Source organism: Chiloscyllium plagiosum, unplaced genomic scaffold, assembly GCF_037043375.1.
Source record: "Chiloscyllium plagiosum isolate Xiang-an unplaced genomic scaffold, Cpla_swu_hap1 HiC_scaffold_27, whole genome shotgun sequence".
Lineage (NCBI taxonomy): Eukaryota > Metazoa > Chordata > Chondrichthyes > Orectolobiformes > Hemiscylliidae > Chiloscyllium > Chiloscyllium plagiosum.
The window spans coordinates 82906789-82931102 of NW_028270165.1; the positions used below are offsets into that span (position 1 = coordinate 82906789).

General features: G+C 44.7%; 1 long non-coding RNA gene across 4 annotated transcripts; it reads right to left on the reverse strand.

Annotated features, from left to right (window-relative positions):
- LOC148144732 (uncharacterized) lies at positions 1-24314 on the reverse strand. 4 transcript variants are annotated; one of them, XR_015751624.1, is made up of 4 exons: positions 24099-24314; positions 22999-23306; positions 13640-13833; positions 1-615 (listed from the first exon to the last, which is right to left on the reverse strand). It is a non-coding gene; the product is annotated as an uncharacterized LOC148144732 (long non-coding RNA). The 4 variants fall into 4 exon arrangements; XR_015751625.1 differs by lacking the exons at positions 22999-23306; positions 24099-24314 and adding an exon at positions 15612-15725; XR_015751626.1 differs by lacking the exons at positions 22999-23306; positions 24099-24314 and adding an exon at positions 15492-15630.

A 24314-nucleotide genomic window follows, 5' to 3' on the forward strand; every position in this document is an offset into this window, starting at 1 on the left:
TTAAAGCATCTTCAATTTTATTAAAAAGCTGCAGGCACCTTTCTGAACCTGCATTGAAATATGCGCAGTTAGGCCACAGTTGAATACAGGCTGTAATGGGTGAATGGCATATTCCTAGTCTTGTGATATAGGTTCCAACTGTGTAGAACAAGAGTCACAGAGTCAGCAAAGGACTGCTTATGCTCTTCGGTGTCAGCAAAAATCTGCGCATTCTCCTAGATTTCCGCACAAACGGTTTGCGACCTTCTTTTGATGGTCCAATAGAGAGCCCTGGAGAATCGGAAAGAGACTGGACCTCCTGCCATTCAGAGCTCCCCATTCTCTGAATGCGGAAGTTGGACAATGAGCTTTGGAAGCTGCTAATCTCTCCCTGAATGATGGTTGAGCTTCACCCCAGACTGCAACTTCATTCCTCTGTCAACATCTGTGAGGTACAGCACTCTTTTTTCCGTTTCTGGTTTTGCATTCTGGGCTTCAATTGTTGACTTACAGCAAGTGAAAGGAAAGGGAGTGAATCCAGGGAGGGGACGGACTACGGAAACGTTGGTCCAGATCTGTTCTCAGTTGGCAAACACATGGCAATTGCATTACCACAATGTGGTAATATAGCCTTTACTGTGGAATAAAAAGCAGAAAGGAGTTGCATTGTTAAAAGTGACACATTGGGATGCAGATGCTCGAGGTTAAGAGTCAAAGTGTGGCGTTGGAAAAGCACAGCAGGTCAGACAGTATCCGAGGAACAGGAGAGTCAACATTTCCAACATGAGCCCTTCATCAGGAATGATGTGTGGATGTACAAAGGGCCTTCTACAGGCCGCCGCCTTACGGAACGTTTCAGAGAACACCTCTGGGACACCCGGACCAACCAACCCAACCACCCTGTGACTCAACACTTCAACTCCCCCTCCCACTCCACCAAGGACATGCAGGTCCTTGGACTCCTCCATCGCCAAACCATTGCAACACGACAGCTGGAGGAAGAGCGCCTCATCTTCCACCTAGGAACGCTCCAACCACAAGGGATGAATTCAGATTTCTCCAGTTTCCTCATTTCCCCTCCCTCCACCTTGTCTCAGTCCCAACCCTCGAACTCCGCACCACCTTCCTAACCTGCAATCTTCTTCCTGACCTCTCCACCCCCACCCTCACTCCGGCCTATCACCCTCACCTTAACCTCCTTCCACCTATCGCATTTCCAATGCCCCTCCTCCAAGTCCCTCCTCCCTACCTTTTATCTTAGCCTGCTTGGCACACTCTCCTCATTCCTGAAGAAGGGCTCATGCCCGAAACAGCGATCCTCCTGTTCCTAGGATGCTACCTGACCTGCTGCGCTTTTCCAGCAACACATTTTCAGCTCAGCGTCCTTCTACACTAGTCAATGCCAATTGTCAGACAGGTGAAACAAGCAATCAGCAAGGCAAGTGATATATTAGCAAGAGGAATTGAGTTCAGAAGTGAGGATGTCTTCCTGCAGTTGTGAAGGGTCATTGAATATATTCAAGGATGAATTCATCTGATTTTTGAACAAAGTGGATGGTGATGGGGAAATTAAAAAAAATGTTTTTAAGACCAGTACAGAATAGTTACAAAGTAATACAGCACAGAAACAGACCCTTCAGTCCAACTAGTCCATGCTGACTATATTCACATACTAAACTAGTCCCATCTAGTCTTAAATGTCTTAAATGTTGACAGTTCCTGCATCCACCATTTCCTCAGGACATTGAAAGTGATTCCACACTTAAACCAAAAGAAAAAGGTGCTCTTCATGTCTTTTTTTTTAATCTTTCTCCTCTCACCTTAAAAATGTACTCCCTAATCTTGAAACCCCCACCCGAAGGAAACAGCATCTGCCATGCACATCAATATCCCTTCTTGACTTTATAAACTAAGGTCACCTCTCAACCTCTTGTGCTGCAGTGAAAAGTGTCCCAGCATATCCACCTCGATGTAGGTATATTCATATCCAGTTTTGATCTGTTCAATGCTGGTGCAGGCCCGAAAGACCAAATGGCCTACTCCTGCTCCCAATTCTCACCCTCATGAGTCTAAGGACAGCAAGAGACCATAAAACATTGGAGCACAAAATTAGGCTATTCAGCCCATCAGGTATCTTCATACCATTCAATCGTGGCGGATAAGTTTCTCAATCCCATTCTCCCGCATTCTCCCCGTAACTCTCGATCCCCTTGATACTCAAGAGCCTATCTATCTCAGTCTTAAATATCCTCAGCGACCTGGCCTGCACAGCCTTCTGTGGCAATGAATTCAATAGATTCGCCACTCTCTGGTTGAAAGGTTCCTCCTTATCTCGGTTCTAAAAGGTCTTCCCTTTACTCAAAGGCTGTGGCCTCGGTTTCTAGTCTCTTCTGTCAGTGGAAACATCTTCCCAACATCCACTCTGCCCAGGCCGTTCAGTGTTCGGTATGTTTCAATTAGATCTCCCCTGTGTGGGGGCCTGTGTTATGGACTAAACCAGACCATGCAAAACATTCTTAAGCAGGCAGCCCCACACTATAACTTTGCAATTTGTTTCAGTAAGTGTACAGTAAAAATTACCTGGAGTAAGTTAGCTTGGTTGATTACTAGATTTTAAAACAGACAACAATTATTCACAAAATTACACAATTAAAACACAAAGATCAGAATAAAGAACCCCTACAGAACTCAGCCTATCCAACTAGACTTAATTATGCTGTTCGAATATATACAACAGTCCCAATAAGCAAACTCAATTTGAAAACCAGTATAAATAGAACACATACTTACAGATTGAAGTTGAGAGGCAGAAAAGAGAGACAGAGTTTCCACACAGCTCCCTGAACTTCCAACCAGTTCGAGAGCTGACTACGTCCCTTTTTTTATACAGGTCACTTCTAAAATATGACCACGTTGGCCTGAAATCTCATCAGTTTACATATAAACAAAAGACCTCTTAAAATCCTTTTCATCTCTGTACCAAACCAGACTGCTCGGAGATTGACCCAGTTTATTACCCCTCTGGGAAAAAAAAGTCAAAGACACAGTCTCCTTGAGCCAAGGAACATCTTTTAGGAAAAAAAGGTACTGGCTTTGTGACACCTGTTAATCAGCAAGAACCAGACACTTCAGGATGAGGTACAGCAGGGATTAGGTTCAACAAAGTGAGAATGGAGGGAGTGAGAGAGGATATGGGGCCTCTGGAAGGTAGGATAAAATGGCTGAAGGAGCTGCACAAGATGGCTTCTGCATTGCTACGTGATGAGCTGCTGCTTGTGTCTATAGCTGTATAAACAACTAACTACTAAAACCACTAGAATGCAGAAGTAGACCAATGAGAAAGTACTAACCACACTCTGCAAGCTGCAAGTCCTTTGTATCTCAAGATAAAGATGACCTAACCTTTATGACTTAACTCGTTTACCAATTATCTTAAGAGTCATAGAGATGTACAGCATGGAAACAGACCCTTCAGTCCAACCCGTCCAGATATCTCAACACAATAGAGTCCCACCTACCAACACCCAGCCCATATCCATCCAAACCCTTCCTATTCATCCAAATGCCTTTTAAATGTTACAATTATATCAGCCTCCACTGCATTCTCTGGCAGTTCATTTCATACACGTACCACCCTCTGTGTGAAAAAGTTGCCCCTTAGGTCTCTTTTATATCTTTCCCCGCTCACCCTAAACATATGCCCTCTAGTTCTGGACTCCCCGACCCCAGGGAAAAGACTTAGTCTATTTACCCTATCCATGCCCTTCATAATTTTGTAAACCTCTATAAGGTCACCCCTCAATCTCTGACGCTGCAGGGAAAACAGCCCCAACCTGTTCAGCCTCTCCCATAGCTCAAATCCTCCAACTTTGGCAACATGCTTGTAAATCTTTTCTGAACCCTTTCAAGTTTCACAACATCTTCCCGATAGGAAGGAGACCAGAATTGCACGCAATATACCAACAATGGCCTAACCAATGTCCTATACAGCCGCAACATGACCTTGGAGTTTGGAACCTGAAACAGCCTGGAAAGAGGAATTCACGGCATGAAGTTGCTATACAGTCACTCACTTGTAGCTGAAGCTTTGGCCATGGAGAAACCTGAGGAATCCTGCCCCATGAAGAAACCATGAAGTGTGGCAACTGCGGGAAAGGCTGTTCCTCTGCACAGAGTGCAGGAAGGCCTTCAGCAAGTTATTCATTCTGCTGAGGCACCAGTGGGTCCATGCCAGGGAGAGGCCTTCAGCTGCCCAGAGTGCAGTAAGAGCTTTACCCATGCCTGTGCCCTGCCGACCCACAGCAATATGGTTGACTCAACACTGCCCCAGCCGGGCAAATGTGTGGGGAGAAACTGACTTGGATGCAGTGTATGGGATGAAATTGCTGGGTGAGGCAATACCTCCTCCGGGTTACGGCTGTACCAAGGATGCAATTACAAATGGACAACTCGGTGGTGACCAATAGTAAAGAAAGTGGAGTGGGGAGTGTGTGAGCTTTGACCTTGAGCTATCTTTTATGTGTCTTTTTGTTGAGGAGATCTGAAGCTGTAACAAAGTTGGGTCGCATTGAAGGTGACCTGAACTTATCGCCGGGCTCAGACTCTCATTGAAAGCTTTGAACTCCAAGAGGTTTTGTTTTAAAGCTGATCCTTTCTTTCAGCCTCCTGCACTGAATTTCCAATGTCATGTATCAGCAGGAGCAGTGAATGAGTATCTAGTTTTGTTTGAAATTGTAAGTTTTTCAGGAGTGCAGAGTGCTTCGCTTCATCAGCATTGTAATGTTTCCTGGCAGCACCAGGAGGTGTGGGCTGTGTTCACTAGAATTGTGGTGGAGGTGCCGGTATTGGACTGCGGTGGGTAAAGTTAAAAATCACACAACACCAGGTTACAGTCCAACAGGTTTATTTGGAAGCACTAGCTTTTGGAGCGCTGCTCCTTCATCGGGGAGTTGTGGTGCATGATCATAAGACTGAGATTTTATAGAAAAAGATCAGTGTCATGCAACTGATAGGATATATTGAACAACCCTAGGTTGCTATTCAGTCTTTCCTCTTTTAGAACGGGTTGCAGGTTTCAGTTCATTAATGTGTAAATCCCAGAACACAGAGTCACAGAGATGTACAGCATGAAAACAGACCCTTCGGTCCAACTTGTCCATGCCAACCAGATATCCTAACCCAATCTAGTCCCACTTGCCAGCACCTGGCCCATATCCCACCAAACCCTTCCTATTCATATACCCATCCAAATGCCTCTTAAATGCCCTACCAATGTCCTGTACAGCCACATCATGACCCCCCAACTCCTGTACTGAATACTCTGACCAATAAAAGAAAGCATACCAAACACCCTCTTCACTATCCAGCTACCTGCAACTCCACTTTCAAGGAGCTATGAACCTGCACTCCGAGGTCTCTTTGTTTAACAACACTCCCTAGGACCTTACCATTAAGTGTTTAAATCAGAGTGGCACTGGAAAAGCACAGCAGGTCAGGTAGCATCCGAGGAACAGGTAAATCAACATTTCGGGCAAAATCCCTTCATCAGGAATAGAGCTTTATTCCTGACGAAGGGCTTTTGTCTGAAACATCAATTTTCCTGCACCTCGGATGCAGCCTGACTTGCTGTGCTTTTCCAGCACCACTCTGATCGAAACTCTGGTTTCCAGCATCTGCAGTCCTCATTTTGCCTCGTTGATCCTTACCATGAAGTGAAAAAATCCTGCTAAGATTTGCTTTCCCAAAATGCAGCACCTCACTTTTATCTGAATTAAACTACATCTGCCACTTCTCAGCCCATTGGCCCATGTGGTCAAGATCCTGTTGTAATCTGAGGTAACTCTCTTCGCTGTTCACTACCCCTCCAACTTTGGTGTCATCTGCAAACTTACTAACTGTTCCTCTTATGCTTACATCCAAAATCATTTAGGTAAATGACAAAAAGTAGAGGACCCAGCACTGATCCTTGTGACACTCCACTGGTCACAGGCCTCCAGCCTGAAAAACAATCCTCCACCACCACCCTCCGTCTTCTACCTTTGGAGCCAGTTCTGTATCCAAATGGCTAGTTCTACCTGTATTCCGTGAGATCTAACCTTGCTAATCAGTCTCCCATGGGCAACCTTGTCGAACGCCTTACTGAAGTCCATATACATCACATCTACCACTCTTCCCTCATCAATCCTCTTTGTTACTTCCTCAAAAAACTCAATCTGACTATCCCTAATCAGTCGTTGCCTTTCCAAATACATGTACATACTGTCCCTCAGGATTCCCTCCAACAACTTCGGCTCACTGGTCTCTAGTTTGCTGGCTTGTCCTTACCACCCTTCTTAAACAGTGGCAACACGTTACCCAACCTCCAGTCTTCCGGCACCTCACCTGTTGACGATCAATGATACAAATATCTCAGCAAGAGGCCCAACAATCACTTCTCTAGCTTCTCACAGAGTTCTAGGGTACACCTGATCAGGTCCTGGGAATTTATCCACTTTTAGGTGGTTTCAAGACATGCAGCATTTCCTCCTCTGTAATATGGACATTTTGCAAGATGTCACCATCTATTTCCCTACAATCTATATCTTCCATATCCTTTTCCACAGTAAATACTGATGCAAAATACTATTTTAGTATCTCCCCCATTTTCTGCGGCTCCACACAAAGACCGCCATGCTGATCTTTGAGGGGCCCTATTCTCTCCCTAGTTACCCTTTTGTCCTTAATATATATATGTAAAAACTCTTTGGATTCTCCTTAATTTTACTTGCCAAAGCTATCTCATGTCCACTTTTTGCCCTCCTGATTTCCCTCTTAAGTATACTTCTACTTCTTTTATACTCTAAGGATTCACTATACATAACATATGCTTCCTTTTTCTTAACCAAACCCTCAATTTCTTTTGTCATCCAGCATTCCTTCTACCTACCAGCCTTTCCTTTTACCCTAACAGGAATATACTCTCTCTGGATTCTCATTATCTCATTTCTGAAGGCTTCCCATTTTCCAGCCGTCCCTTTACCTGCGAACATCTGTCCCCAATCAGCTTTCAAAAGTTCTTGCCGAATTGGCCTTTCTCCAATTTACAATCTGGTCAATCCTTTTCAATCATTATTTTAAATCTAATAGAATTATGGTCGCTGGCTCCAAAGTGCTCCCCCACTGACACCCCAGTCACCTGCCCTGCCTTATTTCCCAAGAGTAAGTTAAGGTTTGCACCTTCTCTAGTTGGTACATCCGCATACCGAATCAGAAAATTGTCTTGTACACACTTGACAAATTCCTCTCCATCTAAACATTTAACACTATGGCAGTCCCAGTCTATGTTTGGAAAGTTAAAATCCCCTATCATTACCACCCTATTTTTCTTCCAGATAGCAGAAATCTCCTTACAAGTTTGTTTCTCAATTTCCCTCTGACTATTAGGGGGTCTATGACACAATCCCAATAAGGTTATCATCCCTTTCTTATTTCTCAGTTCCACCCAAATAACTTCCCTAGATGTATTTCCGGTAATATCCTCCCTCAGCACAGCTGTAATGCTATCCCTTATCAAAAATGCCACCCCACCCCCTCCTCTCTTGCCTCCCTTTCTATTCTTCCTGTAGCACTTGTACCCTGGAACATGAAGCTGCTGGTCCTGCCCATCCCTGAGCCACGTTTCTGTAATTGCTATGATATTCCAGTCCCATGTTCCTAACCATGCCCTGAGTTCATCTGCATTCCCTGTTAGGCCCCTTGAATTGAAATAAATGCAGTTTAACTTATTAGTCCTACCTTGTCCCTGCCTGCCCTGACTGTTTGACTCGCTTCTCTTTTAAGTCACGTTCTCGAGATGACTTAAGGTTTTATTTAAAAAAAAAGGGTGGCATCTCAGCTCAAACAATGCATGAAAAGTGTGATGTTCGAGTCTGTCAGTATCCCAATCTTGAATCAGACTGGTTCTTTTTCCAAAATAGGAATTTATAAAATGTTACATGGATTGACTGCCTGCAAATTGTGTGCTGTTTGAGCCAAATTGAATGAATCTGCAAATATAACTCTGCCAATACAAAGTAATCTCATAGAGTTAAGTGTGTGTGTCCATGCATGCATGAGAGAGTCTGATTGTGTGCATGTGGGTTTGTGTGGAGAGTGCATGTAAGCATGTGCGCATGCTTGGTAAAGTGTGTGTGGTAGAGTGTTGGGGTGTGTGTGTGTGTGTGTGTGCTATGAATAAAAGCGAGGGATTGTGTTTTGCTAAAACAAGGGCAGGCAGGACTTGTACAGTTAATGGTAGGGTTTTGGGTCATGTTGTAAAACAGAGAGACATGGGGGAGTAGGAGTTCAGGTACACAGTTCTTTGAAAGTTGCATCACTGGTAGGTAGGGTGGTTAAGAAGGCATTTAGCACAAATGCCTTCATTGTTCATGCTGTTGAGTTTCTGAGTTGAGACATCATGTTGAGGTTATACAGAATGTTGATGAGGCCATTTTAGAGTACTGAGTACAGTTCTGGTGACCCTGCAATAGGAAGAACTCTATTAGAGGGGGTTTGGTAAAGATTTACCAGAACGTCACCAGGACTGGAGGGTTTGAGTTATAAGGAGAGGGTGGAGCACAGGAGGTTGAGGGGTGACCTCATTGAGATTTATAAAATCTGAGGAGTGGAGGTAAGGATTATAGCAAAGGGCTGTTCCTTAGCATCGGGGTGCTCAAAACGGTGGGGTGGGGGCGCATATTGTTCTAATGAGAGAGGGAGAGAGATTTAAAAGGAACCTGAAGGGCAACGTTTTGACTGAGTGTTGTTTGCATGTGGAATGAACTTGCTGAGGATGTGGTAGATGCAGGTACAGCTACAACATTTAAACGACATTTAGATGGGTACATGAAGAGAAAGGTTGAGAGGGATATGGGCAAATGCAGGCAAATGGGACTAGTTTAATTTGGGAATCCTGCCAAATGGTCGGTATGAAGGGGTTGGACCGTGCTATATACCTCTATGAACCAGAAGTGATCTTATTCAAACCAGTAGAATTCTGAAAGGGGCTTGACAGGACAGATGCAGATAAAATTCTCCTTTGTTGGGGGCGTCATAGAATCCTGACAACGTGGAAGCAGGTCATTCGGCCCATCTATTCCATTCTGGCCCTCTATATTGCATCCCACCCATACCTACCCCCTTACTCCGTATTTCCCATGGCTAATCCATCCTAACTTGCACATCCCTGGCAATAGGACTCAGCTGGAGAGGTTCTCACACAATGTCGAAGGCATTGAAACCCATCATTCAGGGAACCCCTAGCTTTTGTCACGACACTACAGATTTCTTACAGAAACTCAGCACCCATGGACCAGTACTCTCATAATGTCGGCATCACGGCAACAGCCTCATTACTCAATGCCAATCTCTGACCACCGTCCTACAACTCATCCACTTTATCCTCGATCACAACATCTTCACCTTTGACAACCAGTTCTTCAGACACATGGAACAGCCATGGGACCAAATTTGCACCCCAATATGCCAACATTTTTACGCACAGGTTCGAACAAGACGACTTCTCTACGCAGGACCTCCAACCAACACTATACACCAGGTACATTGACGACACTTTCTTCTTCTGGACGCATGGAGAGGAGTCACGGAAAAAGCTATACAGTGATATCAACATGTTCCATCCCACCATCAAACTCATTTTGGACTATTCTCTACTATCTGTCTCATTCTTGGACACCTGCATCTCCATCAAGGATGGGCAGCAACTCAGCACCACACACACCTCAAACCCACACATAACCTCACGATGCTACACTTCTCCAGCTTCCACCCAAAACAGCCATCCACTTATGGACAAGCCCTACGCATACACAGGATCTGTTCAGATGAGGAGGAACGTGACGGGCACTTAGAAGTATTCAGGGATGCTCAACTCATTGACCGCCGGTTCCAACATGCCATGGTGAACCATGGGAAATGCAGGGTTATAGTTTCATAGTAATAGAAGCAAGAGTAGGCCATTTGGCTCGCCCAGTCCGCTCCGCCATTTATTAAGATCATGGCTGATTTATCCATCGTCTCAGCTCCTCCTCCCTGCATTGTACCAACTACCCTTAAGTCCCTGACCATGCAAAACCCATCCAACCGTGTCTTCAATATACTTAATGAAGCTGCCTCTACTGCTTCCACAGGCAAAGAATTCCATAGATTCATGACTCTCTGGGAATAGTGGTTCCTCCTAATGTCTGTCCTAAATCTACTCCCCCTAATCTTGAGACCTGGTCTCATCCACCAGCAGAAATGTGTGGATAGGGTAGGGCTGCATTCCACAGTGCAATGAATTCCCATCTCCCACCAAAATCCCGGATGTACTCAGTTGCAGTCTCACAATTGAAAGATTTTACTGTAACTTCTTCTGCTCCCACTAAGGGCAAAAAAGTCCATTCTTCATAACCACATTTCTGCTTTCACCGAAGACGATTAGAATCATATAGCATGGAATCAGACCCTTCCGTCCAACCCGTCCGTACCGACCAGATATCCTAATTAATCTCGTCTCATTTGCTAGCATTTAGGCCACATCCCTCTAAACCCTTCCTATTCATGTACTCAGCCAGATGCCTTTTAAAATGTTGTAATTGTACCAGCCTCCTCCACTTCCTCTGTTAGTTTGTTCCATACATACTACATGAAAAAAATGCCTCTCAGGTCCCTTTCCTCACCCACCTTAAACCTATGCCACTCTTGTTCTGGACTCCCCTACCCTGGGAACAAACCCTATTCACCCTATCCATGCCCCTTAGAAACTTCTAAGGTCACCTCAGCCTTGAATACTCCAGGGAAAACATTGCTGGCCTACTCAGCCTCTCCCTGTAGCTCAAACTCACCAACTCTGGCAACAGCCTTGTAACTCTTTTCAAAACCCTTTCAAAGTTTCACAACATCTTTCCTATAGTAGAGAGACCAGAACTGTATACAGTATTCCAGATCTCCTGTACTGCCTCAACATAACCTCCCAACTCCTATACTCAATCCACTGACCAATAAAGGAAAGCATACCAAACACTTTCTTCACTACCATTTCTACTTGTGACTCCACTTTCAAGGAAAGGAACCTACACTCCCTGTCTCTTGGTTCAGGAACACTCCCCAGGACCTGACCATTTAGTGTATAAGTGTATAAGTCCTGTCCCAATTTGCCTTTCCAAAATGCAACACCTCACATTTCTCTAAATTAAACTCCATCTACCATTCTTCGGCCCATTGGCCTATCTGATAAATTATAATTCATAATGAACTCTCTTTCCTCTCTTATTCCTGAGAAGCTGAAAATCTCCATCCCACACACACTCCCTCCATTTTTACTTTGCTGAACCTCATCCTGAAGGGTCTGGATCATTCCGATGAACAGGTCCACACTCAGGGGGATCTAACTGAAACATACAGAATACTGAACAGCCTGGCCAAAGTGGACATTGGGAAGATGTTTCCCCTGGTAGGAGAGACTAGGACTCGATGGCACAGCCTTCGAGTAAAGGGAAAACCTTTCAGAATAGAGGCAAGGAGAAACTTCATCAGCCAGAGAGCAGTGAATCTATGGAATTCATTGCCACAGAAGGCTGTGGAGGACAAGTCACTGAGAAAATTTAAGACGGAGACAGATCGGTTCTTGAGTATCAAGGGGATTGAGCGTTACGGGGAGAAAGTGGAAGAATGGGTTTGACAAAACTCATCAGCCATGATAAAATGATGGAGCAGAGCTGATGGGCAGAATAGCATTATTTCTGCTCCTATGTCTTGTGGTCTGTTGATGTCCTGGACACAGTGTCAGAATTGGGAGCAGGAGTAGGCCATTTGGTCTTTCGAGCTTGGACCAGCATTGAACAGATCATAACTGGATATGAATCTACTTCCATTTCGGTGGATAGGCTGAGACGTTTTCACTGGAAGTAAGTGAGGGCTGCAGATGCTGGAGGTCAGAGTCCAGAGTGCGGTGCTAGAAAGTTACAGGTCAGGCAGCATCTGAAAAGTAGGAAATCGATGGTTCAGGCATATGTCCTTCATCAGAGCTTATGCCCAAAACGTAGATTTTCCTGCTGCTCGGATGTTGCCTGACCAGCTGTATTTTTCCAGCACCACACTCGTTTTCACTGGACCACAGGAGATTGAGAAGTGACCTTATAGAGGTTTACAAAATCATGAAGGGGATAGATGAGATGAAAGGCAGGGGCCTTTCCCTGGGTGGGGGTTTCAAGATTAGAGAGCAATTTTGAAGGAGAGAGGACAAAGGTTTAAAAAGTCATGAGGGGCATGATTTTTTTTTTTAAACAGAGTGGTTTGTGTGGAATGAATGTCCAGAGGAAGTGGTGGATGCAGGTACAGTTACAATGTTTAAAAGGCATTTGGATAAGTACATGAATAGGAAAGGTTCTGAGGGATATGGGCCAATCTAGGTGAGACTAGTTTAGTTTCAGTACATAGTCAGCATGGAGTAGTTGGACTGAAGGGTCTGTTTCTGTGTTGTATGACTAACTGTTCTGTACTGATCTTAAAACCATTTTCTGCTTTCCCCCCATAAACATCCACTTCTTTGTTGTTCAAAGATCAAGTGAACCTAGCCTTGAATATATTCAATGAGCCACTAACTGCAGGAAGACATCCCCAATTCTGAACTCAGTTCCTCTTGCTAATATACCACTTGCTTTGCTCATTGATTGCTGCACCTGTCTGACAACTGGCGTTCGCTTGACACTGAACCCCCTTTGTACATCCATACATCATTCCTGATGAAGGGCTCATGCCCAAAACGTGGATTGTCCTACTCCTCGGATTCTGCCGAACCTGCTGTGCTTTTCCAGCACCACACTTTTCAACTCTGATCTCCAGTATCTGCAGACCTCACCTTCTCCACATCCCAATATATCACCATTTAAAGAATGCACCTCCTTTCTGTTTTTTTTCTCACAGCAAAGGCAATAACTTCAAATTGCGGTACTGTATTTGCCATGTGTTTGCCAAATGTGGTCTTCTCGACATCGGGGAGACCAAACGTAAACTTGGGGAATGGTCCACAGCTGAAGCCGCAGAGTCCGAATGGACCTCCCAGTCACCACCCATTTTAATTCCCCTTCCCGACATAATCACTTTAGGCCTCCTGCATTTCCACAACGAACCAAACTGTAAATTAAAGGAACACCTCATCTTCCGCCTGGGCAGCCAACAGCCCGGAGGCCTCAACACCGCGTTTTCCAATTTCAAATAACCTCCCTTTCCATCACCGACTCCCTTCCCAGTCCTTCCCATTCCACTCTTCCTTACCACCAACCAGATTCCTTCCACCCACTTATCAACCAGGTTGTACCCTCTACCTCTCTCCAGCTATCTCCACTTCACCACCCAGCACACCCTTGTTCTGCATCCTCCCCTACACCCATCCCCAGTCTGGAACAAGGGTTACACCCGAAACGTCAACTTCTCCACCTCCTGATGCTACCTGGCTTGCTGCATTCTTCCAGCCTCCTGCCGGTCTATTTTGCCAATTGAGACACAGACCTGGACCAACATTTCCCGAGTCTGCCCCCTCCCTGGATTTGTTCCCTCTTCTTTCAGTTGCTGCATCTCAACAATTAAACCCCAGAATGAAAAATAAATAGAAAAAGGGGTGAGACAAGAGTGTTGTACTCACAGAGGAAGGAAGGTGCAGTCTGGGCTGAAGCTCAATCTTCATTCTGAGAGAGTGGAGCAGCAGCAGCTTCAGAAGGTCATGGTCCAGCTTCTGCTTTCAGACAGTAGGGGAGCTCTGATTGGCAAGAGGACAAGTCACCTTCAGGTTCTCCAGTGTTCCTTATCGGTCCATCAAAAGAAGATCTTGCGCCTTTTCTGCCGACAGCAAGGAACATGCCAAATATTTTGGTGACACCACTGAACACGCGCCCTGCAATATGCTCTGTGGCGATACTAGTGTTACTGACAGATATTAAGTGTCCAAATACCAAGAGGAGAAAAAAGGGTAGAGCCACAATTTTTCTTTCCCACATGGCTTGACATTTTATTGTTTTGGCATTTTGTCTGGCTGCTCAATCTCTTTGTGTTTTCCCCAGTGTAGCGGTAAAGTTCAGAACTAGAGGGCATAGGTTTAGGTTGAGAGCGGAAAGATATAAAAGGTACCTAAGGGGCAACGTTTCCATGCAGAGTGTGGTGCGTGTATGGAAGGAGCTGCCGGAGGAAGTTGTGGAGGCTGGTTCAATTACAACATTTAAAAAGGTATCTGGATGGGTATATGAATAGGAAGAGTTTAGAGGGATATGAGCCAAGTGCTGGCAAATGGGACTAGATTAATTGAGGATATCTCGGAGAAAGTGAGGACTGCAGATGCTGGATATCAGAGTTGAGAGTGTTGGAAAAGCACAGCAGGTCAGGCAGCATCAGAGGAGCAGGAGAATTGACATTTTGGGCATAAGCCCTTCAACAGGAATCGTTTCTGAAGATGTAGAATCTGGGTTGCAGTTCTGAGAAAAGTGAGGCTCTGAGCTTGGGCAGGACTGACTGCAGGTAAAGTAGATGGCTGATAGTGTGCAGTGGAGGATCCAAAAAGAGAATCGTTGGTGAAGGTTTTGGATTTGTAGTGTGTACTGGGGTATCCTGTTCAGGTCCAAATTGGGTTGGTCTGAATGTGGTCTGGAGTCCATGTGGGATCAGATGGTTCCATAGCTAAGCAATGAGAAAGGAGATATGGCTGTGGTAGTCAAATTGTTTGAGGACATGGCTGAAGAAATTCTGGGCAGAGGAGAGGACTGGGGGGGGGGGGGGGGGGGGGTTACAGTGAGAGAGGGACTCTCAGATCTTTATAGACAGAGGAGTAGAACCTCTTCCAGGGAGGCATCCATGGAAGAGACTTCGCAGTAATGTTGAAATCAACTAGGAGAAAGTGAGGACTGCAGATGCTGGAGATCAGAGGAGAGAGAGTGTAGTGCTGTAAAAGCACAGCAGGTCAGGCAGCACCTGAGGAGCAGGAGAATTGACGTTTCCGGCATAAGCACTTCATTATGATGAAGGGCTTATGCCCGAAACATCGATTCTCCTGCTCCTTGGATGCTGCCTGAGCTGCTGTGTTTATCCAGCACTATACTGTCAACACTAATTTTGGATATCTGGTCAGCATGGACAGGTTGGACCAAAGGGTCTGTACAACTCTGAGAAGCATACCTTGACAAATTACAAACTAGTGTATGTCCTTGTTAACAAGGCTTAGTACACCACATGCTTTACTAACCATTCTCAACAGGATCCTACCCCTTCAATGGCTGAGGAACATATACATGCTGGGGAATTGCCCAGGTAATAGCAAGGAGTAAACAGCGCAGGGATTTTGAAAAAGAGAGGATAAACAGCACAAGGATTAAAAGAGTGAGGGTAAAAATCACAAGCCCCAGTAAAAGCAGATGGAACGAGAGTGTAGGGACGGGACGGGACGGGACGGGACGCACATTCCTTCCCCCCCACAACCTACCTCACCTTTCACCTCCCGGGCCCAGTACCTTCCAGGTGGCCCCATAGTTGACACAGGGGCCGCCCCACGACCAGTAGAACTCCACCACCCAGGCGGCCGACGAGTTCCCAAGCAGGCCCTTAACCCCATCCGCCTCCAGAATGCTCACCGGCTCCTGCCTGCTGTACAGCCGGCCGGTGTGGCCGTGACACAGCAGCTGCGCCATGAAGGCGGCGGTGCCCAGTGACGGGTGTCTGCCCCGGGCCGCACGGCGCCATTTTCCTAACGGCCGCCCTCCCGCCGCTTCCCCGCTCGAGCGACTTCTCCTCCCAACCGCCTTCGCCCCCGCGCGACGTCTGCACGGGGGGATGGGCGGGGCCGGGGGAGCCTCACCGTCACCAAGCAACAGCCACCTCGCGCTGCAACTGCTCATTCACAAAAACAAACTCTCCTGTCTCGCTCTGCAGCTGCAGGGGGGACACTGCCACGTTTCCAGGAGCCCTGTCTACATTGGGAAAGCTCACGGCTCAATTTAAACAGAGATTCCGACATCTAACGGAACGGCGTCATATCTAAAGGGGGCAATCTGCATTTTAAAGGGACGTGAACATTTTCAAGGGCTATTTCTGCAAATAAAGAGATTTAATGGACAAGAGCTCGTGGGTCCACAGTTAAAATGCTTTAAACAACCGTTTTTTAATTTCACTGCCTTCCCAGGATACAGAATTGCTCTCATCTGAAATTGTTTGCCCAGAAAATCCAGCAGGAATATGATTATGGAGCTATCACTAAAAATGTCTAATTTGGGTCACCCAACGTTATTAATGGAAGAACATTATCTCTTCAAGGTTCGATTTGCCCATCAAAATTCCTTGAATTTAAGGTGTTCCATTGTTGTTTCAATTATGATCCATTAAAAAGCAATATCCAGTCTCATCTGAGTGCAGAACCAACTCAACTGACTGAACAACCGAAACAACTATTCTGTATGAACTTTAGATGTGACATCCTCTCCCTCTCTCTCTGTTGACCCAATGGTATTAACCAGGGCTGGAAGTACCACTCTCAGAATACGATTGTTGATCTACAGTTTGCTTCTGCTGCTGAACATAAGGATTTAAAAGCTGCTTGCCTGATCCCGCACAATGCACAAAAACAGACTGTTCACCCATGTCTGCGCAGAGGATAATTTTCACTTGGAATAGATCACAAAATAACAACTGTTACCAGTCCCACAACTCATGAGTTTCCTATGGACAAAGTTAAAAATCACACAACATCAGATTGGAATCCAACAGGTTTATTTGGAAGCACTAGCTTTCGGAGCGCTGATCCTTCATCAGGTGGTTGTGGAGAATTAGATCGTGATCCCGGAATTTGTAGCAAAAGAGTCCAGTGTCATGAAAATGTGATACATTAAACAATTTTAGATTAAATCTTCCATCTTTTAGAATGGGTTTCTGTTCTTAATCCCTGAATTTATTTTTAATTACCTTCTCAAGAATGTTATTTAAATGCAGAGTTTTTCTAATAACAGGTGTGAATTCTGTCTGGGTCCCAATGTTGAGTCAGACTGACATTTTTCTTAGATAAGCTCTGCATTTAAATTACACTCTTGAGAAGGTAATTTATAGGTTAGGGTGCAAATTAGGGTGGATTGGCTGTGCTAAATTACCTATAGTACCCAGGGATGTGCAAATTAGGGTGGATGGTCCATGGGAAATATGGAGTAAGGGGGTGAATTTGTATTGGCAGGATTATTCTTGCAGATACATTCAATTTTGCTCAAAGAGCACGCAAACTGCAGGCAGTCAATCCATGTAATATTTTATAAATTCCTACTTTGGAAATAGGACCAGTCTGATTCAAGATTGCGATACTGATCGACTCGAACCTCACACCTTTAAAGCATTGTCTGAACTGAGATGTCACCTATTTTTTATAAAACCTTAAGTCATCTCGAGAATGTGATTTAAAAGATTTATATTAATGAACCAAAACCTGCAACCCATTCTAAAAGATGAAAGAGGTAACAGCAATCTAGGCTTGTTCAATATATCCTATCAGTTGCATGACACTGTGATCTTTTGCTATAAAATCTCTGTCTTATTAACCTGCTCCACAGCTACCCAATGAAGGAGCAGCACTCCAAAGCGAGTGCTTCCAAATAAACCTGTTGGACTATAACCTGGTGCTGTGAGATATTTAACTCTATCCACCCCACTCCAATACCAGCCCCTCCATATCGTATCTCGTGAACACAGCCCACACCTCCCGGTGCTGCTATTATACTTTACAATGCCAATGAAATTACTTACTCTGCACGTCTGAAAAATTCCCAATTTCTCAAGATACTAGCTTCTCATTCACTGCTCCATTTGATATGCGACATTGGAAAAAATGAGCAGCTTTAAAAATTAAAACTCTTGGAGCTCAAAGCTTTCAATGAGAATCTGAGCCCGGCAGTAAGTTCGGGTAACCTTTATTGTGACCCAGCTTTGTTACAGCTTCAGAAGCCCCCCGGCAAAAAAGCGTAGAAAAATGAACTGCTTTTTAAACAGTTCAAAGCATACACTCTCCACCCATCCCACCTCACCTTCTTTACTGTTTGTCACCACCAAGCTGTTCCTTTGTAACTGGATCCTTGATACAGCGTAACTCGAAGGAAGTATTGCCTCACTCAGCAAAAAAAAAATTGTCAATTCAGGGTGCAATGCAGCTTCTTGATGAACAACCAGATACGAAATGGTTAACGTCCCCAGGAAGGTGGGAGCAAAATGGAACATCAAGACATTAATACCAACACATTTCAGTCAAACATCTCTGCTCCCAGTAAGGGCAAAACATCCTGAAACTCCAGTCTTCACCATCAGATTTCTGCTTTCACAGAAGACGATTAAAGTCATACAGCACGGAAACAGACCCTTCGGTCCAACTTGTCTGTGCCAAACAGGTATCCTAAATTAATCTAGTCCAATTTGCCTGCATGTGGTCCATATCCCTCTAAATCCTTTCTATTCATGTACCCAACCAGAAGAATTTTAAAATTCCCCTCTCACCTCAAACATATGTCCCTCTAGTTTTGGACTCCCCTACCCTGGGGTAAAGATCTTGGGTATTCACCCTAGCCATGCCGCGTATGAATGTCAACATGGTCACCCCTCAGCCTCCGATGCTCCAGGGAAAATATCCCCAGTGTATTCAGGCTCTCCCTGTAGTTTAAACCCTCCAACTCTGGCAACAGCCTTGTCAATATTTTCTGACCCCTTTCAAAGTTACACAATATCTTTCCAATAACAGGGAGACCAGAAACAAATGCAGTCTTCCAAACATGGCCTGTACAGCTGCAACGTGACCTCCTAACTCCTATACTCAATGCTCTGACCAATAAAGGAAAGCATACCAAATGCTTTCTTCACTATCCTGTCTACAGCGACTCCACCTTCAACGAACTATGAACCTGCACTCCAAGGTCTCTTTGTTCTACAACACCCCTCTGAAATGTGTCAGTCCTGCCTGCATTGCTTGACCAAAATGCAAACCACGCATTTTCATCTGCCACTCCTTGGCCCTTCAGCCCATCCAATCAATTCTAATTTATAGTGAACTCTTTTTTCCTCTCTCATTCCCTAGAATTTGAAAATCTCCATCCCTCCATTCTCAGTTTGCTCAACCTAATCCCTGCTGTACCACAACCTGCAGGGTCTGGTTCATGCTGGTTAACAGGCCCACACTTGGGGGGAGGGGGGTTCTAATTGAAACATAAACAATACTGAATCCTGAACGGCCTGAATAGAGTGGACATAGGGAAGATGTTTCCATTGGTTGGAGAGACTAGAACCAGTGGGCACAGCCTTAGAGTGGTATGGTGGTGAGTGGTGAATCTATGGAATTCACTACCACAGAAGGCTGTGGAGGCCTGTCATTGTGGATATTTAGGACTGAGATGGAGACTTTGAATATCCAGGGGATAGAGGGTTACGGGGACAAAGTGAGAGAATGGGGTTGAGAAACCCATCAGCCATTATTAAATGGCGTAGCAGACCTGATGGGCTGAATGGCCTAATTTCTGCTCCTATGTCCTATGGTCTCTTGCTGTCCTGGACACAGAGTGTGAGAACTGGAATCAGGAGTAAGCTATTTGGTCTTTCAAGCCTGCACCAGCATTCAACAGATCATAACTGGATATGAATCTGCCAACATCTACGTGGATAGGCTGGGACATTTTCACTGGAGCATAGGAGGGTAAGAGGTGACCTTACCGAAGTTTATAAAATCATGAGGGACATAGATGAGGTGACCGCCGTGTATCCTTTCCCTCGGGTGGGGGTTTCAAGATTAGGCAGCAAATTTGAAGGGGTGAGGAGAAAGACTTTAAAAAGGCATGAAGGGTAACTTTTTTTGGCATACAGTGGTTTGTGTGTGTAATGAATGTCCAGAAGAAGTGGTGGGTGCAGGTACAGTAACAACATTGAAAAGACATTTGAATAAATACATGAATAGGAAAGGTTGGGAGGGGCATGGGCCAAACGCAGGCAGGTGGGACTAGTTTCGTTTGTGAATATAGTCAGCACGGACTAGTTGGATGTATGACTCTAAATGTAACTCTGTAAAATCATTTTCTTGCGTTCACTTATTTGATGTTCAAAAATCAGATGAATGCAGCCTTGGATATATTCAACGACCACCTAACTGGAGGAAAGCATCTGCACTTTCCAACAGAATTCCTCTTGGCAAAATACCATTTGCCATGCTGATTGCTTGCTGCGCCTGTCTGACAACTGGCATTGACTGGTGTCGAAGGACGCTGAGGCCCCTTTGTACATCCATACAGCATTCACGATGAAGGGGTCGGGTCCGAAACATCGACTCCCCTGCTCCTTGGATGCTGCCTGACCTACTGTGTTTTCCCAGTGCCACATTTTGACTCGAATCTCTGGCATCTGCAGTTCTCCTTTTCTCCACAACCCAATACATTAATGTTTAAACAATACACCTCCTTTCTGCTTTTTTTCACAACAAAGGCTATAACTTCACATTACGGTATCCATTTGCAAATTGTGGTATTCTCTACATCGGGGAGACCGAGCGTAAACTTGGGAATGGTTCGCCGAGCATTGCAGCCGGGTCCGCAGAGGCTGACCAGACCTCCCCGTCACCACCCATTTTAATTCCCCTTTCCACTCCATTTCTGACATGAACATCTTTGGCCTCCTCCATTGCCGCAACAAACTAAACCACAACTTGGAGGAACAACACCCCATCTTCCACCTGGGCAGCCTACAGCCCAGAGGACTCAACACAGAGTTCCCCAATTTCAAATAACTTCACTTCCCATCCCGCGATTCCTTTCTCAGCCTCGACCCCTCCTTTGCACTCCTCTCTGCCACCAACCAGATTCCTTCCTCCCATTGACCAATCAGGTCGCACCCTCCACCTGTCTTCACCTATCCCCACTTCACCATCGTGTCCCAAGCACCCCTTTTCTCTGTATCACTCCCTGTACCCAATTCCAGTCCTGAACAAAGGTTACACCAAGATATCGACTCCTCCACCTCCTGATGTTGCCTGGCTTGCTGTGTTCTTGCAGCCTGCTGCCTGTCTATTTTGCCCATTACGACACAGACCTGGACCAACGTTTCCAGAGTCTGTCCCCTCCCGGATTCACTCCCTTTCCTTTCAATTGTTGCAAATCAACAATTGAACCCCAGAACGAAAAAGAAATGGAAAAGCGGGTGCAAAAAGAGAGTACCGCATTCACAGATATTGGGCAGAGGAAAGAATTTGCAGTCTGGTTAAAGCTCAATCTTCATGCAGAGAGAGAGAGGAAGAACAGCAGCTTCAGCACCTCATGGTCCAATTTCCGCATTCAGTCAATGGGATGGCACTGATTGGCAGGAAGACCAGTCTCTTTCCGGTCCTCCTGGGCGTCCTATTGGTCCATCAAGAGAAGGTCGCGCGCTGTTTTTTCCAGACAGCGATGACAATGCCCAGTGTTTTGCTGACACCGGCAGGCATGCGTAATACGTTTTTTGGAGATGGTGTTATTAATACATTTAAATGTCCAAGTGCCAAAAGGGAAAAAAAGGGTACATCCACAATTGTTTTATTGCTTTTGCATTTTGTCTCGCTGCTCAACTTTTGTACATCTTTTCCCCTTGTTGAGAGAGAGAGAGAGAGAGAGAGAGAGACAGACAGACAGAGTGTCCCCCAGTGAGCTGACTGTGGGAAGGATCTTTAACCAGTTACACAGACTGAAGAACTATTACACTATTCGCAGGAGGGAGTGACTGTACACGTTTCCTGAGTGTGATCACAGTTTCACTTGTTCATCAGAAACAGAGAGCCAAAAGGACACCAGAACTGCGGAGAAGTCGTGGGAATGTGGGGACTGGGGGAAGGGATACCATTCCCTGTCAGCACTGGAGATTCATCAGCTCAGTCGCATTGGGAAGAGGCAGTTCTTCAAAACATTACTACAACATTATTTCCCATTGACAAAAATACATTCACGCTGCCTGATTACCTTGAACTTATACAAGTGCCTTGTCATAACATCTTTAATTATACCTTTCGACATTTTCCCTATGACATATGTTAAGGTAAATGGTCTGCAGTTTCCCATTCTCTGTCTCCCTCCTCGAAGAAAAAAAGAGTTTACCAATTTAAAGAAACCTTCCCTGAAACTAATGGCGTTTGGAAAATTAAAACCAATGTTTTAAACTATTTCACTGGTTAGTGTTTCTTTAAGAGTCTTGGATGAAATCCTTCAGGTACCCAGAACTTGTCAACTCATAGTTCCAACAGTTTAATCAGTTTCCCTGGTATTTGTAATTTTCTTCAGTTCCTCCCTTCTTTTCAATTCCTGATTTACAGCTAGTTCCAGGGTGGTACTTGTATCCTCTCGAGTGAAGACAGATTCAAGCTCTTTTCAATTCATCTACCATCTCTTTATACTCCGTTATTGAATCTCCAGACTCATTTTCTATAGAACCAACACTAATTTTGTTAACTTTTTTAAAGAAAGCTGAAGAAACTTTCCAACCTGTTTACATATTTTTGGCTAACTTTCGAACCCTAATTGCTGTGCTACTCCTGCATTATTTCAGCTGTTTTGCCCGAGCTGTCAACTCGAGCATTAACCTGTCTGCTTCTTCTATTGAACTGACCTTGATTAAGTGTTGCAAAACACACAAGGACAAGTCTTTCCTCTCCAGAACGTCTTGGTACTTAACATGATAAAATTCACTTTGAAATATTGTTCATTCAAACTTTACCAAGCACATCCTACAGATTCAAAATTCAACAATGAGATGCAGTTTTGTTATAATCATTCAGTTTGAAGAGAAAAATTATTCATTTTGAAGAGAAGTTTGAAAACCCAGTCATTAACTGGAAGAACAACTTTTTTTTGTTTAAAAATGTGAAAACCTAATCAACAGGAGTAACTTTGCAGAATAGTATGTATGGCATTAAATTGTAAATCTAGTTTTCTTTCCTTCCCTGCCATAGTTCCCACAAATCTTTATATGAATCTTGATAGTTCATTCACTTACTGGGAATAGTCCAAGACATGAAATATCTTTCTAGGATTCACTTGAATTCTTCTCAGGATTCCAAGTATATCTGGTAATTTTATGAGGATGCCTCCATTAGCTTTTGGCGAAGTGAACTTCTAGATTTCGTTTGAGACTTCAAGGTTTAGATTGATCAGTTTGAATGTCGGTTCGAAATACCTCTGGTTCCTCATGGCTGTCCGTACTTTTAATCTCACAGCACCTAGTGCGTGAATGACTAAGCTGCTGCTGAACACAAACTGCTTTCTGTCAGCAATGCAAACTCCACGGTGGGTTGTTCTCACCATCTGGAAAAATGAAGGGGCAAACTCAGTCAGGATAGCACAACAACACTTCTTCCTCAGGAGGCTTATGAAATTCAGTACGTCAATAATGACCCTCACTAACTTTTACAGATGCACTATAGAAAGTGTTCTATCTGGATGTGTAACAACCTCGTCTAGCTACTGCTTTGTCCAGAATGATAAGATACCCAGAAGGTTTTATGCGCATCGCAGACCATCATGGAAGTCAACCTACCATCCATGGTCTCCACCTACACTTCTCTTTGCCGCAGAAATGCTGCCAACATCTCATCCAACCCCCTAATGCTCTCTCACAACTTCTTTAGTCAGGCAGAAGATACAGAATCTGGAAACACATGCACCAACAGATTCAGAAAGAGCTTCTTCCCTGCCATTGTTAGACTGATGAATGGACTCTCTTTGTACAAATGGAATGATCTGCAGAGAAAGTGGTGGAGGCTGGCACAATTACAATATTTAAAAGGCATCTGGATGGGTGAATGAATTAAGAAAGGTTCACAGGGATATGGGCCAAGTGTTGATAAATGGGACTAGATTTATCCAGATTAACTGGTCAGCATGAACGAGTTAGACTGAGGGGTCTGTTCCCACGCTGGACATCTCTATGACTCTGTCCAATGCTCACTTACCGTCCCCTTCAATAACAGCATAATTGGAAGTATATGACATAGCTACAACACATAATTACAACAATTAATTATAATCGAATGTGAGAAAACCACGAAGAGCACGTTGAATGTTTAACAACTCAATAACACTAGACAAATCTCTGACCCTTTTCACGTTCCAGTTCTGATAAATGCCATGAGGATCAGAAAGCCTTAAGAGAGAGCGAATCTGAAACCTCTTCGCTTGCATTCACACTCTCCGCCGCCAGTTGGTACAAGTGTACAGTGCCTTCCCTCTTCTCTCTCCCTCCCAGGATGAGGAATAGAAAGGGGGAGATATTGCTTTGCTCTCAGATATTGCCCAGAGTTGGGGAGGTCTCAG